The 16937-nt window shown below is 33.6% G+C and overlaps 1 protein-coding gene and 1 long non-coding RNA gene across 2 annotated transcripts in view; both read right to left on the bottom strand.

Moving 5' to 3' along the window:
- Positions 1 to 931: 931 nt before the first annotated feature.
- On the bottom strand, positions 932 to 3198 carry LOC108360637 (uncharacterized). The gene is made up of 2 exons (XR_001847155.1): positions 3010 to 3198; positions 932 to 2675 (listed from the first exon to the last, which is right to left on the bottom strand). It is a non-coding gene; the product is annotated as an uncharacterized LOC108360637 (long non-coding RNA).
- A 1158-nt stretch (positions 3199 to 4356) lies between these two features.
- Positions 4357 to 16937, bottom strand: part of PlexB (plexin B) — a 79942-nt gene continuing 67361 nt past the window's right edge. The window contains exon 11 of the transcript XR_001847154.1: positions 4357 to 4644. The gene's annotated coding sequence lies outside the window, so the exon portion shown is untranslated. The remainder of the gene's footprint in view (positions 4645 to 16937) is intronic.

Below are 16937 nucleotides of genomic sequence, written 5' to 3'. Positions count from 1 at the left end.
AAAAAAAAATGTTTGAATAAATCAAATTAATCTCAAAGATATTTACATTTTTTGCAAAATATTTTTATGGAATAAGTAAATTCTTTTATTTAAAGGCACGAATTTGTTTTGTTTAACATTAAAATTTGTATGAATTGTTAACTAATACTGTAAACAATAATATGTGTAGTTTTTATTTTGGCTGTTAATTTGTGCTGAAAATCCCGTAAATTCAAGGAATCTAGCTTTAATGAGGAAAAAAAGTTTGGTAGTTTGCAAACTGATTTGGTAGGCGTTTTGGTGCCTAATAATATTTTCAAGTGGCAACACTGGCTACAACTATGATATTAATTAATTGAAGTAAATGAGCGATATGTATGTACGTATGTAAACATAAAAGTTTGATCTCTGTGTCAACATAATTGCGGCCCTGAAAAGGATCTTTTGTTGATTGGCATATATGTATGTATGAAAAGGGCATAAATAAATCATATAGTCAGAGTTTTTTGGCTTTTCCTTTTCTTTTGTGGGCATTTTCAAAGAGTTCTTTATTTAATTTTCGTATTTTAAAGAACACTCTTGCCCTGAAAAATAATTTTGTTCACTTTAATGTCGCATTGAATTTTTGCAGTATGCTCAATGTGATTTTTTACAAAATCATTTGTAATAAGCAGGGAACGGATTTTTAGGACCTAAAAACCTATAAAAAAGACAAAATAAAATAACGAAATAGGCTGGAAAAAGCAAAATAAAATAGCGAAAAAGGCAGGAAAAGGCACTAGGTATTGCAAAAAAGGCAAAACAAAATAGCGGAAAAGGCAGGAAAAGGCACTAGGTATTGCAAAAAAGGCAAAATAAATCACTAAAAAAAGACAGAAAATACGAAGACCAATCAAAAAATACATTTATTTTAGAAATGTTTATATTACAAGTAAAAAGAGAAAAACTATGAACTACACCTTTTCCAACTGTATTTCCGAGAAACCTAAATGGGTTTCAGAAAACCACAAATTTATTTCAGAAAAGCTCAAATGTGTTTCAGGAAAGCGTAAATGTGTTTCAGAAAAACTCAGATGTGTTTCAGAAAACCGCAAATGTATTTCAGATATTCAATATGCCTTTCAGAAAAACACAAACCCATTTCAGAAAAGCTGAATTTTATTTCAGAAAACCGCAAATGTATTTCATAAAACCACAAATCTTTTTCAGAAAAGCTCAAATGTGTTTCAGGAAAGCGTAAATGTGTTTCACAAAATCAAAAAATGTATTTCAGAAAAACTTAAATGTATTACAGAAAAACACAAATGTATTTCAGAAATCCATAAAAGTATATACTTTAGAAAATGCAATTACTAATGTATGTAGTATGCATGGAGATAAACTTAAAAAAAAACTAATATTTTATATAATACGCAGTTAATATTCAATAGTAATTTTATGCGGTAACGAGTAATAAATTTATTAAACGGAATTAAAGGATAATTGCACGATTTGCATGATGGACATGCGCAGAAAACCAGTCGTGCGTTTGCTTCCATGTGGACATTTATTGCACGCAAAATGTAGTGGACCTGTCATTGTAGAAGAAAAGTGTCCAATATGTCGAGGAGATATTGAAGGTAAGTACTCGTACATATAATAACATATACATCCAAATAAATAAATAGCATTTTATATTTACCTATTTATGCATATAAACAAATTTTTGTGTGCAGATAACGAGGTTCTGGAAAAAAACTCGTTACAGGAAATATAACAACGTGGACAGATTGCGGATTGTTGAGGCCGCTAATAAGGGAGCAGACTGGTGCAGTTTAGCATCATCTTTAGATATAGTTTATAAAACTGCTAACATGGTATTGAAGGTAAGTACTCGTACATATAATAACATATACATCCAAATAAATAAATAGCATTTTATATTTACCTATTTATGCATACAAAAAAAATTTTGTGTGCAGATAACGAGGTTCTGGAAAAAACTCGTTACAGGAAATATAACAACGTGGACAGATTGCGGATTGTTAAGGCCGCTAATAAAGGAGAAGACTGGTGCAGTTTAGCATCATCTTTAGATATAGTTTATAAAACTGCTTACACATCGGTGCAATCCGGCAGAGTCGTGACTCAAAAACGAGGTGGAGGGAATGAAAAGAAGCTGACTGAAAATGTGGTAGCTGTAATGGTTCGTTGGGTGGAAGAAGACTGTACTGTCACCTTAAAGCAGCTAGTCTCCAAAGTGCAAATGGAGTTTAACAAACATATTTGCACATCGACCGCTGCAAACTACTTAGAGGGTAAATTATTCACCCTCAAAAGCGTGCACCATATACCAGCGACGATGAACACGTTGGAAAACAAGCGGAAACGTTCCGAATTTGTAACAGCTTTGAGTGGTTTTATTCAGCAAGGAAAGCAAATAGCTTACATTGATGAAACCAATTTTAACTTGTTTTGTCGTCTTGCAAAAGGTCGCGCACGATCTCGGACGCGAGCAGCAGTACTACTGCCGCCATCAAGAGGACCAAATGTACATTTAATCGGTGCTGTAAGCGTAGCGGGTGTGTTATCGATGGAAACGCGACGCGGCTCTTTTAAAAAAGAGAGTGCTGGAGAGTGAGTGAAGGGAATTCTCGAGAAGTGGACCGGTTTGGGAAATAATTTGGCGGACTTAGTTATTGTGTGCGACAATGCACCTTGCCATGCTGGACTGGAGCAAGTTGTCGCCAATAATGGATCGGCTACACTTTGCGTCTTGGGCCATACTCGCCAATGCTCAACCCCATCGAAAACGTATGGACGAAAACAAAAGCTTACGTAAAAACGCATATTTCACTACCCGCTGTGAATGGACCTGGAGTGGTCGAAAGGCATTTGCAGTACTTGGAAGGCGTAATTCACGAAGCAAAAGAAACCATTGCTACTGCGGATTGTGCTCGCGCTATACAACACTCATTTTTCTCGGATGCTTTGGCATTACGCGACATGCCTGTAGGAATGCAATTCTTTTACTTANGTGCGACTATGCACCTTGCCATGCTGGACTGGAGCAAGTTGCCGCCAATAATGGATCGGCTACACTTTTGCGTCTTGGGCCATACTCGCCAATGCTCAACCCCATCGAAAACGTATGGGCGAAAACAAAAGCTTACGTAAAAACGCATATTTCACTTCCCGCTGTGAATGGACCTGGAGTGGTCGAAAGGCGTTTGCAGTACTTGGAAGGCTTAATTCACGAAGCAAAAGAAACCATTGCTACTGTGGATTGTGCTCGCGCTATAAAACACTCATCCATTTTTTCTCTGATGCTTTGGCATTACGCGACATGCCTGTAGGAATGTAATTCTTTTACTTATTTTTTAATAAATTCGCACACTCACAAGTACGGTTTGGTCGTTGCTTATATAATTCTCACTTAATTGGGAAGACGATGGGGATAAAAATTTTGGGAACATACATACATTTGTATTTTTCTGAAATACATTTGTGATTTTCTGAAACACATTTCAATTTTTCTGAAATACATTTCCGCTTTTCTGAAATAGATTTGTGGTGTTCTGAAATACATTTGTGGTTTTCTGAAACAAACTTGAGCTTTTCCGAATTAGGTTTTCGTTTTTCTGAAAGCCATATTGAATATCTAAAATACATTTGCTGTTTTCTGAAACACATTTGAGTTCTTCTGAAACACATTTGCGTTTTTCTGAAAGGAATATTGAATATCTGAAATACATTTACGCTTTTCTGAAACACATTTGAGTTTTTCTGAAATAGATTTGTGGTTTTCTGATATACATTTGCGTTTCTCTGAAATACAGTTGGAAAAGGTATAGGTTCATTATATGAAAAATTTGTACTTTGAATCCTTTGACTATTTTATCCTTTCGAGTTTCTAACTCATAAAACTTTAATCTGTATAGTTGTAGTAACATTGAACCACAAGATGCATTTTGAAGTTTTCTGGCAGCATTTTCATTCGATTTTCGCGAAGAAAAGCCTTGAATGTACTAAATGTGCGCTCGACGCAAGTTGATACAAGTGAAGCCCAATTTAAATATGGAACGTTTGAAATGTTCGTATTATCAGGAATAAGGTCGTTTCCCTCGCCCTTTGCAACTTTATCCACACCCCTTATTGTCTCCAAGCCTACGCTAGCTGAGAAAACGGCTTTCAATTTTTCTATAAGCGGCATGGGCATGTGTATATTAGGTATTCTTTAAAAAAAAATTGTAAATGCTATAATCACTTTTTTAAAGGTAGAAAAGGCAAAAAAAGGCGAATATCTTAAAAAAGGCAACATCAAATGTGTATACATATATGGAATCAGGGAAAGCTAAATCGTGGACATTCTTAATCGAATATACTCTATCTCTTTAGCAGAAAAAAGGCAATTTCCATAAATTCCGTTCCCTGGTAATAAGCAAGCCGTCTTCGTTCAATGCCTTAAACACTGACTCAAGACTTCGCATATGGACCATTATAGAGGAGCCTCGTTGGGTCGTTGGTCGTCATTGCTCCTAAACGACGTGCTGGAAATGTCGTCCTGCAACTTGTGGCAAATATATCCCGCTAAATTCTCGAGTCTGTCTTACTCTAAATCCTCGAATTCCGCTTCTTCAACCGGCCACAGTTCTGCTTTAGAACTTAAGTTCTTCAGCAAAATACCTGAAAATATGGCAAAGTATATATGTGTAATTATTATTAATACAATATATTTTTATATTTAAGCTGGATGAAATAGATAAACAATTATTTTAAATTACTTGCAAGCAGAGGCTGCGTGATTTCTATGTCTGGCGTATCATCCTCTTCTACATTAGGATAATACGCCCCTGTTGTGTCCTAGCAGGTATAGTAAGTACGTAAGTTGTGTCCTAGCAGGTAAGTCCTCCTGTTGATCAGGATGATCATGAAACCCGTAAGCAAGACACCGCTTCCTGGAGTCGACGTAATGAACCCTAACATTTTGAACATCAACCCAGTCATGTGTCTAAGGAGTATAATTTGAACGTGAGTTTTAATATTGAGGTTTAAATATATAGTTACCTTAATTCACAAAGGCCCTAAACAACTTTTTTTTTATTTTACAGGAGAAGCAAAAAGCATTATAAAAATAGTATCAATTTGTGAATTAAGACAACGATATGTAATATAGTAAAATACTGTGGTTGTTCACGCCCGCCTGGTTATCGTGTTATCTGGTTATGTGGTTATATTTTTTATACAGTTTACAACAATAAAATTTTGAAGCATTCGGTCCAGTTTTGGTTCTGCAAATAACCCAGACTTGCTGCCCTTGTTATGGCCTGCGCCACAGTATGCGGAAATCGTTTCGCTGCCGTCTTGATCTTTTGGCGGTGAGCTCCAGCCACGGTCAAGTTACTTGCAGAAATCTTGTGAGTTATTGTCAAGTCCGTGCTTGTAATTGACAATAACTCCAAAATTATTTCCTTTTTCACAGGTTTCCCATTAATTAGGAAACCTTGATCAAGGAAATGATTTCGAAAAAGTTTTAGCAAGTGCGGCACGTCAGCGAAAACGTAAATCCCTTGGTCATTGAAAATAATTCTATGGAAATGAGAAGTACTGTAAGAACTGAATTCAATAAGTTTTATTGTGATTATTTACCACGGCTGGTTTTCAGTTACGCCTAGGTCATTAAAGAGTGAGCTGACCAACCGTCCTCCTTTGAGGAGGATTGTCCTCCCAACGTCAGCGAAAACGTAAATCCCTTGGTCATTGAAAATAAACCTATGGAAATGAGAAGTACTGTAAGAACTGTATTCAATAAGTTTTATTGTGATTATTTACCACGGCTGGTTTTCAGTTACGCCTAGGTCATTAAAGAGTAAGCTGACCAACCGTCCTCCTTTGAGGAGGATTGTCCTCCTCAAACGTGATTTGTCCTCCTCAAAAATATTGTCCTTCTCTATCCCCCTTATGAGCAAAAATGTCCTCCTTGTCCTCCTTTTCAAGTTTTATAGCAGTAATGAAATTTTCAAAAAATTTCGTTCAGAATATTATTATTTTCTAATCGTACACATTCATTGTATTTAATAAGCGTTTACATTGTTCAAGTTTCAGTTAAATGATGTAAACTTTTGATTCAACTAATCGCCTGTGAAAGTTGAACAGTGTAACCGCCTTTTAGCCTTCCTCAGTAATATTTTACCCTCTACAACATTGAAAGATTAGTTAACGACGCGTCTCCACAGGCGGAAATTATTGCCTGCCGTATGTCATTTTGTTTGCCAGAAACATATGTATATATAAGTTTTATCAATGGCAAAATTTGTGTATGGGAATTTTTTATCTTGATAAAAGATTTTGTAAGATGACATAAAATAAGTATGTTCGTTGCATTGGAGCGCAATTCTGCTTAAAATATTTTAGACAATGTGTTATTTCAAATCCAAGTATATAATCAAAAATAGCACAGGTTTTCCCCTTAAAAAGCTAATTAGCTATTTGGGTATGTATAGGTATCACGCTACCAAAAATGTAATACAAATTTCGTCACGAAAATTTTTCAAGAAATTTTTTTTTATAATTCTTCTTAGCATTTCCGAGCATTACTAGCGTTAACTTTGAAATAACATAAGTCCTTCTGATTTACTTAGGCTCTTTATGAGTATTATTACTAATACTATTGGTTTTAAAGTAAAAATTCTATTCTAAGTTAATTAACTTTTAGCTTTTCATGGAAATTGCTAAAAATTCTATCATGTAAGTACATGTCATCAGTAAAAATAAATCTCGACGTGCTGGAAAATGACTAGGGATGTATTTTAATTTAACATATCTACATTACGGCTGCCATAATCCTGTACCCATCGACTAAGACACTTATCATCCAAATCAAAAAAGAAGATACAAGTGGATATGGTGCCAATATATTCCTTGCAACAATGTTGCCATTTTTCATCAGTACGGCAGTAATGCCGCTTTTATTACGTGCCTCGAACAGGCCCTGATTTATGATGATGGAACGCTCAAGTTCAGAATTTTTAATTATAAAAGAACAAATTTATCTTGACGGTGACGTAACTTGGAAAAAACGGCGCCTTTAACGTGGTCTTGAATGTTTGCCTAACTACTATTAGCGAATTTCCGCATATCCTATAACGCACTTTATGATAATTTTTGCCAATTTTTATATGCATAACCTGCAGATAATTTAGGTAGGCTGTCTTAAGTGAAGCCATTCTAAAAGACTCACCCAACAAGGACTGAAAAAAGTGCTTCACTGCATGCTTCCTAGAAAGGTGTTTCCTATTTACAATTTACGCGAATATACTTAAGTATATGTTATATTACTTAGCATTACAAATAAGATTCAATAGGCGTTGCAAGTCTAAATACAACTATTAGATATGAACCTTAAATGAATTCCTTAAAGATGTATGATTTTTATAACTTAAGAAACACTTTCAAAGAACTTCTTCAAACGGCGTCCTACAAAAGCCCTTCTGAAAGCTCTTTTTTGAGTAGCGAAAGCGGAAGCCCTTCAATTTGTGCCGCTCCATACAAAAAATTAAGGAGACAGGAATAACTTTCAGAAAGGCCTTTTGGATAAGATTTTAGCTCCTGATATTATCTACTGGGAAGTATTTAAGTATGTATGAGACCTCAGTTAAATAAGATTTTAACTAAATAAACTAAACAGAAAGAAGATATTCAACATGTTAGAAAAAACGGTTTGTTATCAGTTTTCGACTACTAATGACAGAAGACGTACCCTTTTTTCATAGCAAAAATCTGCTAAAAATTAGAGGAGTGCCTGCATTGGTCTTCATTAAAAAATCAGGACAATTTAAGTGTGGATCAGGACACCAGAACAATTTGTCTAAATCAGGACAAATCCTGTAAAACCAGGACAGGTTAGGCAGCCCTAACCTAGATATTAAAAAATAAAATAATTATTGGAACGGGGAAAAATTAGATTTCGCAGGCGTGTTTAATCCAATACAAGCAGTGTTGGCACTAATCGATTGATTTTTTAATCAATTAGTTAATTCGGTTAAATTTCATCCGATTACAGTTAATCATGATTAATTGTAATCTGATTAAACAGTTAATCGTAACCGCGATTAAAAAAAAATAAGATTTTTTAAATATAAACCCTTAATTTGATTAAGTAGGTTTGGTGATAAATTAATTTACGCTGGAATTTTCCTATGCACACAAAGCCAATTAATCGGGTATGGCTAGTCGGGTTTCCTCATCAATCTGGTTTGGTGTGCATTTTCATTAAGATCTATAGCAACAACGTTTTACAAACTAGGTTTTAATATCCCTCTGCACTTGTGCGCTGGGTTGTAAAAGTTCCCAGTTTATGTATTACTAATAAGAAAAATTATATATTTTTTTATATTATGTGCTTTTTATAAGCGTAAAATACAAAATAATTACTATAACTGGTGTTTGGTTTCAAATTCGGACAAACTCGACAACCTAATAAGATTTTCCTTTTAATAGAATTGACGATTAATGATTAAAATTAATTAATCATAATCGCAGCCAGCGATTAACGATTAAAAAAATGTAATCATTAATCGCTCAGTTGATTACTATTAATTAATTTTAATCGTCAATCGCGATTAACATTTTATTCATTAATTTTTAATCGTTAATCAGATTAACATTTTGCCAACACTGAATACAAAACAGCTATTTACTTATTTTTATATTATTTCTTTTTAAATATTTTCTTATAAAAATATAGTTCATTCTATAACAAACACCATACAAATTCACATTTAAAACTTTCAGCAAATATAAAAATTCAGCGAATTTTTCGCCAAAATTTTACACTTTTTTTTAGAATTTTGTGAAAAGTTTTGCGTGTACAGTTTTATAACCCATGCAATTTAAGTATAATAAATTGCGAGTTTCATATGTCTACAAAATAACGTTTATCTTTGGCATTTTTTTACGGTGTCACTCATTTTCTTCCATACAAAGTATGTGACATTTTTTTATATGGAAGAAAATTAATAACACTGTCAACAAAAAAAAAATCTAAAAATCAACGGAAATATGTTTCGGTTTTATAATTATGCAACGCAGTGTGCTATTAACTTGTTTGACTTGTGTTTAGAGCAACCTTGAAATGTTTTTGCTTCTTTTAACAATGTTAATCATGTTAACTCATTTTGCAGTCGAAGTCATAAAAGATTGGCTGTTTCCACTTTACCATGAGAGCTGAAATATAAAAGGTCTTTATAAAGGTTTTATATTCTTTTAAAATCTTGATTATAATGTTTACCTCTTAACATCCCTACCTGTACGGAGTTGACGGGGGCTAATGTTAAGTCCTACGAAACATCATAACAGTAAAATAGTCTTACTTCTGTGCCTCATTCATGTGGGTAGCGGCTGCCAATAACCGGAAGACTGGGGTTATAAGTCCGCGCAAAATGTCCAGTTTTTGTGCCCAACTCTGAAGTATGCGGGAGTGGAAGGCATTGCTTATATAGCAACCTGTATGCTTTCGTACTGGCAGCATAAACGATATTGACTTCGCAATATCCTCTTCCTCCCATTTTCGTCGCTTCGACCCAGACTTCAGCTTTGCTATCTGACCTTTGGTAAAGATGGAAGCTAGTGCTACTTCCACATTTTTCATTTCGGCAGCCATTCCATCCAAACGTTTTTGCAGTGACTCCATTTTCCACGCGTGCCTCTTCAATTGCAGGTCGGACTCCCGCTGCAATGCAGCGAGTTCGGTGCACTGCTTTTCGTTTTCCTTTTCGCGCTTGAATGTCTCACTTGAAGCAGGTGAAATATAAGATATTATTAGATTTACACATTAAGATCTGTTTATTAACGTACACTTCCACTTCGTGAAGATCACTATCATAGTACACCCAGTTACGAATAGGTGATGTCGAAGCATCAGCAGTACCGTCCCTGGGCCGATATTCTTTATCGCCTTCATTTAAACCAACTAATAAACCACTGACATTAATAATATAATATTTATCGTATAATGTTTGCTACCTTCGCAATTTTGTAGCTCAAGGACCTCCTCGACGATGTCATTTTTTGACTCATACACCGCAGCAGGATCTATTTCCCACTCAAAAACGGTGGGCACGGCTTCGCGGCGAAGCAAGTAAATGATTTTTACCCATGGAATCCTTATCCGTAAAGTGGTTCATGCATATTACGCTGGTGTCCAAATTGTATGGCTTCTCCACAGAACTCTACCCACTTTCTGGCCAAGGTGTCGTCTTGGGGAAACAAAAAAAACTGCATTTGGGGGCTTTACGCCTACGGCTGCTGCAATTAAGCACACGACACGACATTTTTATGAAGTTTTTATACGGAATAAAACTTGTTTTTCTTTAAAAAGCACGAACTACTGCGATTTTCCACTTGAAATTCACAATTCACTTTGCCACTTGTTTCTAAGCAAAAAGTTTGTTTACGTATTGCCATAAACGTCAAAGTCAGCAAAACCAAAGGTTTCGGGAATGCGTCACCTTCAGTTCATTACACCACGCTAAAGATTAACATTCAGAACAATTTTACCATAATTTCAGAAGTACACAATATATGGGGTGTTCCATACCAAAACGCACGGGGTTCACACTTCATTTGTTTGATTTGTTTCAAATTTTTAGGGTTGATGCATAAACATAAATAATAAATAAATATGAAATTTGAGCTGGATTAATACATTTTTAGAAACTTTACAGTACAAAAACAAAAACAAATCGATTTAATAGTTTTCCAAATATCTCGCGAACGGGTTGAGTAAAAAATTTGAAAAAAATTACACATACACATATCAAAACTCTCTATGAAAAAAAGTGTTAAAAAAACTTTTTTTTCTTGAAATATTTTTCACATACAAATCTTTTGTTAAAAAAAAAAGTTTTTGAATATATGCCATCTCAAAAAAAATTGAAAAAATCACAATGGTAGCTCTGAGTATTGCACAATATTTAAGTATAGTATTATAGGGTGCACTCTACAAAAATTTGAGTTATGAATTTTTCTTTACACCAAAGTTTAGTAAAATGAGTACATTACAAATTTACATTTTTTTTAATTATTTTTAGAATTTGTTTTTGGTTATGTAGTCATGTAATTTTAGTATAATAAAGTGCAAGTTTTAAACTACTGTAAAATTGCGTTGATTTTTAATATTTTGTATACCGACGGCTTTTTGCACTTTTTTCTTATGGAAGAAAATGCGCAAAACCGTTTTCAAAGAATATAAAACAAATTAACGCCAGTTTTGCAATCGCTTAAAACTTGCACTTTATTATACTAGAATTCAATGGGCTACTAAACTGCATGCTCAAAAAAATTTTAAGAATTTCTAAATTTGTGATGTACTCATATTACTCTATTTTGGTGTACCGAAAAAATTCATAACTCAAATTGTTGTAGAGTGCACCCCATAATACTATACTTAAATATTGCGCAATACTCAGAGCTACCATTGTGATTTTTTCAATTCTTTTTGAGATGGCATATTTTCAAAAACTATTTTTTTTTTTTTTAAATTTGTATGTGAAAAATTTTTCAAGGAAAAAAATTTTCAAATACTGTTTTTAATGGAGAATTTTGATGTAATATTTTTTTCAAATTTTTTCCTCGCCCCGTTCTCAAGATATTGTAATGTCTCTACAAATGTATTAATCAAGCTTCGTTGGCTTAGTTCGCAAACGTGCTAAGTCCACTTTTTATGAAAATTGAGATTTTAATGCAGTTAGATACCACAACTCAAAATACATCATTACAAAAACAAAAGTTACCGTAATGTCGTTCTTACTTGTTGTTATGCAGTGGTATGGAAATGTGCTAAGTAAAAAATAAAAATAAAAATCAAGAAAAAAATATAAACGATAATTCGAGAAAATATTAAAATATCTCAACGAAATTTGGTATGTACCTTTATACAAGGTAGGTTGGTATTAAAATGGGACTGTAACTAGAGATGGGCATGGGCCCGCGGGTACGGGCCGGAATATTAGCTGTCAGCACGAACTCGTGTGGGCCTGGGCGTTCAGTAAAATTTCATAAAAGCACGAAAAGGCACGAAAAAGCCCGTTGCTAATACTAAAAATTTAGATGAGCTTTTGTTTTTATACAAAAAAAATAGTACATATTTAAAACTCTTTTGATAAGAGAAAAGCAAAAAAATAAATATTTGGAGACCGATAGAAAATATATGATACTTAATAGTTTTGTTTACAAACATATCTGTGCATAAAATACCTTCCACTTTTTCTACTTCCCATAAAATATATTATAAAAATCTTTGATGTAAAATATTGATTCGCTTAAGTAAATATACATATGGACATAAACACAAAATTAAAAATATGTACATATCGAGCCCTAACTGCCAAAATAACGTAAGCAACATTTATTTCAAAATTTTCTTTTTGATGCAAGAAAGTATCTAGATAATCGAGGAATATTTCTGCATCAATAAGAAAATTTTGAAAAAAAATGTCGCTTACGTTATTTGGCGGTTGGGGCCCGATATGTATACATACAATAAAATTTGGCCCTTTATTTCCGGGCTGGGGCGTGTCCCGTCGTGCCGGGCCGCGCCGTGCCGGGCCCCACTAAAATTCTTAACGTGCGGGCTTGTGCGTGTTTTTGAAAGTTGATTTTGCACTCGTGCCGGGTCGGGCCTGAAAATTTAGGCCCGTGCCCATCTCTAACTGTAACTACGCCCACTTCACATATAAAGGTATTTGCGAAAAATGCAAGGACTACGATATTGGTATTGGAAATTGGTATGTGAAGTAGAACTTTGGTAAAAGATTATTATTATGAAATTTTTGTAAAATGGGCGTTAACCCCCCGCCCCCACTTACGATGAAATGCTGTATCTCAGTATCCCATTCACCAATCATTACTAAGCTCGGTACGAGCCTTGCTTAGGGTCTAGCTAAGAAATCTGTTGAAAATCTTTGAAATCGGGCAACAACTACGCGCTTCTGCCATATAACGGCAATTTACAGATACACAAAAACTGCGATAAATCAATAACTACTAAAGCTAATGGACTCAAAATCGATTATTGCAATGACCACTGAGCAAAAAATTAGACTATTATAAATGTTTGGATTTTGGGCGTGGATCCGCCCACTTATGACCAAAAATGTGCATCTCGGTAACCGATTTATCAATTTCTACCAAACTCGATGCATTTAATGGCCTTGGTACGAAAAAGAAATTCGTTGCAAATTATTCAAATCGGACTAAAATTGCAAAGGTAGTTTGGAGAAAGTTGAAACGACGATATTTCTTACCTGCGCCGGGTATATAAATTCGGTGTCGTCCAAACTTATACTTTACTTGTTGTTAATTATTTTCCTTTATAAATGGTACATAAATTTACGACTTAAAATAGTTACTTTTGTTTAACAGCAATGAAATACGACGGTATTAGGTTATTATTCATTTTAAAACAATAAAATATATTTAAAATAAACAACAAAATCTTTTAACAATAAAAAGTAAAGAAAAACCGGTTGATAGAAAATGTCCGAAGTCCAAATTAAAAGTGCAAAATCATAAAGAGAAAATGTGGTAAGTCCCAAAAGAACTTAAAAGTCCGGAACAGCTATATTTTGAAATTGGCCGATTATTGGCACTGTAACAAGGCGAACTAAGGAAGAAAACTGCATTTACAGATTTCGAAAATATTAACAACGAAAAGAGTTACACGGTTTTTTGTCCCTCCTGAAAAATTAAAAAAATGGACTTAGCACGTTTGCGAACTAAGCCAACGATTTATGTTTATGCATCAACCCTGAAAATTTGAAATAAATCAAACACATGAAGTGTGAACCCCGTCCGTTTTGGGTTGGAACGCCCCATATACTAAGTACTAGTCGTGACTTAAAATAGGCTGAGCCTATAAAATCTATGTAATCAGTGTAAATATCGTTTACACTCATATACATGTCAATCAGCTTATGTCCTAACAACATTAACATTTACAAGGACGAATAGGCGCGAGCCCCCCACCCCCCTAACCTTTAAAGTTTACCTTCTATGTAGTATACAGTACTAAGAAATGGCAGCTGGAAGCAAAATTCTTTGCCCGGTAGTAAAAAGCATATAAATCACAGTTTCAATCTTTATACAAAATTTAGGAAAATTCAACAAAATTTCAACTTTTTATCTGAATCTTTACAACATTTTTGGGTATGCAGTTTTCTAGCCTATACAATTTTAGTCTAATGAAGTGCAAATTTCAAACAGCTAAAAATCGCGCTGATTTTGGATAATTGTTTTTTTGAAGACTACTTTTGCGGTTTTTTTATATTACAAGTGTAATTTACAAAAAATGGCGTTGATTTTTTGAAATTTTTTTGTTAACAGTCGCCCGCATTTTGTTTCATAAGAAATTCATGCTTATATGGAAAAAGTCGTCACCACAAAAAAAATTCTCAGAAATCAACGGGATTTTTTAGCCAATTGAAACTTGCACTTTATTAGACTAAAATTGCATACCCAAAAATGTTCTAAAGAAACAGATTAAAAAGTTGAAACTTTAATGAAAATTTGTGGAATTTTCCTAAATTTTCTATAAAGCTTCTAACTGTGATTTATGTGGTTTTTGTTAAAGCTTGAAAAATTAGCTCGAAAAACATTACGAATATTTAAAAAAAAAATCAACACGTGGTTCCTTGTTTGAGTCACGTATAACTGCGTACTTAGTCCTTCTCTCAGTCGCCAGGATTTTTTTTAAAGGACTTTGGAATTTAAAATATATGATTATTTCAAAAAATTATCTAAAAAATTCAGTGTAATGTAGTATAAAGATAAGGGTATCAAATATACGAAAAAATTCTGTAAAATTATAACAGAATAAATTTTTTGGTGCATAAGGACGAATGGGTATGGAAAATCCTTTAAAAATGTTGTCCTTAAAAATCCTTGAAAATTTGCAATATTTATTTTTGGAAAAAATATTGTTTGACGACTAATATATGCACATACGACCACATCATCGAATTTCGTGATGCAAACTTTGTTAACTTGAAAAGATAAAATTTATTAAAAGCGCATTTTCAGTACCTATTCGTCCTTGTAAACCAAACAACTTTATTCAGCCTTATCATGACTTTCATTTTCCCCGAACCGGTTCACTTTTCACTTTTGGTTTCCATGGTTTTGCTATAAGCAGATGACAAATTTTCGGGTGATTTTTTTTTTTCAGGCGAAACTCAGGATAAGGCAGATTGTGTTTTTAAATTCAATCAAATGTTCTCTTTCATTTGATACCCATAATGTTATTCTACATTGCACTGATTTTATTAAAAAATTTGTTTGAATTAATCATATCTTTAGAATTTCAATGTCCTTTGAAAAAAATCCTGGCGTCAGAGTGAAAAACTAAAAACGCAGTTTTACTGTATTTGGCCCATAGTTTCGTGAGTATATCGTTTCTTTCGTGTGTTCTGAAATTTTTTTATTTTTTGTGGCACAGTGTCATTCATAGTTTTTAAATATATTTCATGAAAGCAAAAAATAAAAATAGTTGACCTTTTTTAAAGAATCAGTGGTTGAAATTTTCTACTGAAAGGGTTAAGAAAGCTTTAGTTTTAAAGTTTGATACTAAATTAACCTTTTTAAATAATTTTTTGTAAAACAAATCAGCAAGTACATATCGTTCCCCGCATGCCAGAAACATGGATATGTAAAAATTGAAATTTTGGGAAATCAAGTTTGAATTTTTTTTACGAGACTTAACTCTGCATTCATGTAATAGACATTGTGAAATATTTGGTTTCCGTGTACGCATGGTATTCTGGGTTTTGGTATAATATGGGGCATCCAAAAGTTAATCAAGTCAACCCAATAACTCAAAATTGATTGTTAATATGAGGAATATTTGCAAGAAAACGAGTCAAAAAATTTAAGTTTATTTAGTACTCCACTCTACTTACTGAACTAAATTTATATTTGGCTATTAGTTAAGATTGTCTTTTCAAATGGAACCATTTAGTTTACACATATATTTTAATAAGGATTAATCAATCAACTACATTAAAATTTTTAAATAAAGCTTTCGAGGGATATTTTTATATGTCAACTCCCCCGCCCCTTTTCCCCCCTCTCCCCCCTAAATTCGATCCTGGCGACGCGCATGACGACAATTAGAAACATACACATAAATGTACATATACAATTCATACTATACTTTAATCTATCGAAATCGATTATGAATGCACAAGAACTTATACACTGAGGGAAAACAATTTTCGAATAAAAAAAAACGTGCTAAATTTAAAAAAATACGCATATGAAAGAGCACCAACCCAACTCGTTTTAAATTTGAGTATGTACGTTATAAAATATGTCGGTGTGAAGTGCACAGATGCTTTTTCGTTGTACGAAATTATAATTAAGAAAAAAAAACAATTTTTATTTTATGATCTGTCTGATGGTAATTGAACCCGAGCCCTCTTGGCAGCAACCAATTGTATCAAACGTCTTTGCCCACTCAGCTACAGCCATACATGTAAACGTGTTTTCAAATGTTGAGTTTGAATCTACATCACAGCCAGGGATGCCGTTTGGATCTAAATAGATCCAATTGGATACATTTTTAGGCGAGTTTTTGCGGGATACTTATTTTTTCCGGTCAGTATAAATGTGGATACTTTTTTAAATAGGCCAAAATTTTATATTTCTTATAAAGTTTTTTTCGTTCAAAAATCGATTTTCATTAAAGATGGTAGAAAGCATTACGTTTTCTGAACGTATAAAGAATCGCGATTAAGCGTGAAATTAAAGCAGTTTATTTTTTGTGAACGAAGCAATGAACATATAAACAGATCTCACCAAAATAGGTATAAGCGCAATTGCTTTAATTAGCTTAAAAGGATGCTTTAAGCAAGATCTTAATATACATATCGTCGTTTAAAGTACAAAACCGCGTATCAACAAAATGCAAAACCGCGTATGTGACG

The sequence above is a fragment of the Rhagoletis zephyria genome, unplaced genomic scaffold (genome assembly GCF_001687245.7).
Source record: "Rhagoletis zephyria isolate East Lansing unplaced genomic scaffold, Rhagoletis_zephyria_1.1 Rzeph_scaffold_00598, whole genome shotgun sequence".
Taxonomy (NCBI): Eukaryota; Metazoa; Arthropoda; class Insecta; order Diptera; family Tephritidae; genus Rhagoletis; species Rhagoletis zephyria.
The sequence above is the reverse complement of the archived record's forward strand: the minus strand, read 5'-3'. Positions and strand labels throughout refer to the sequence as shown.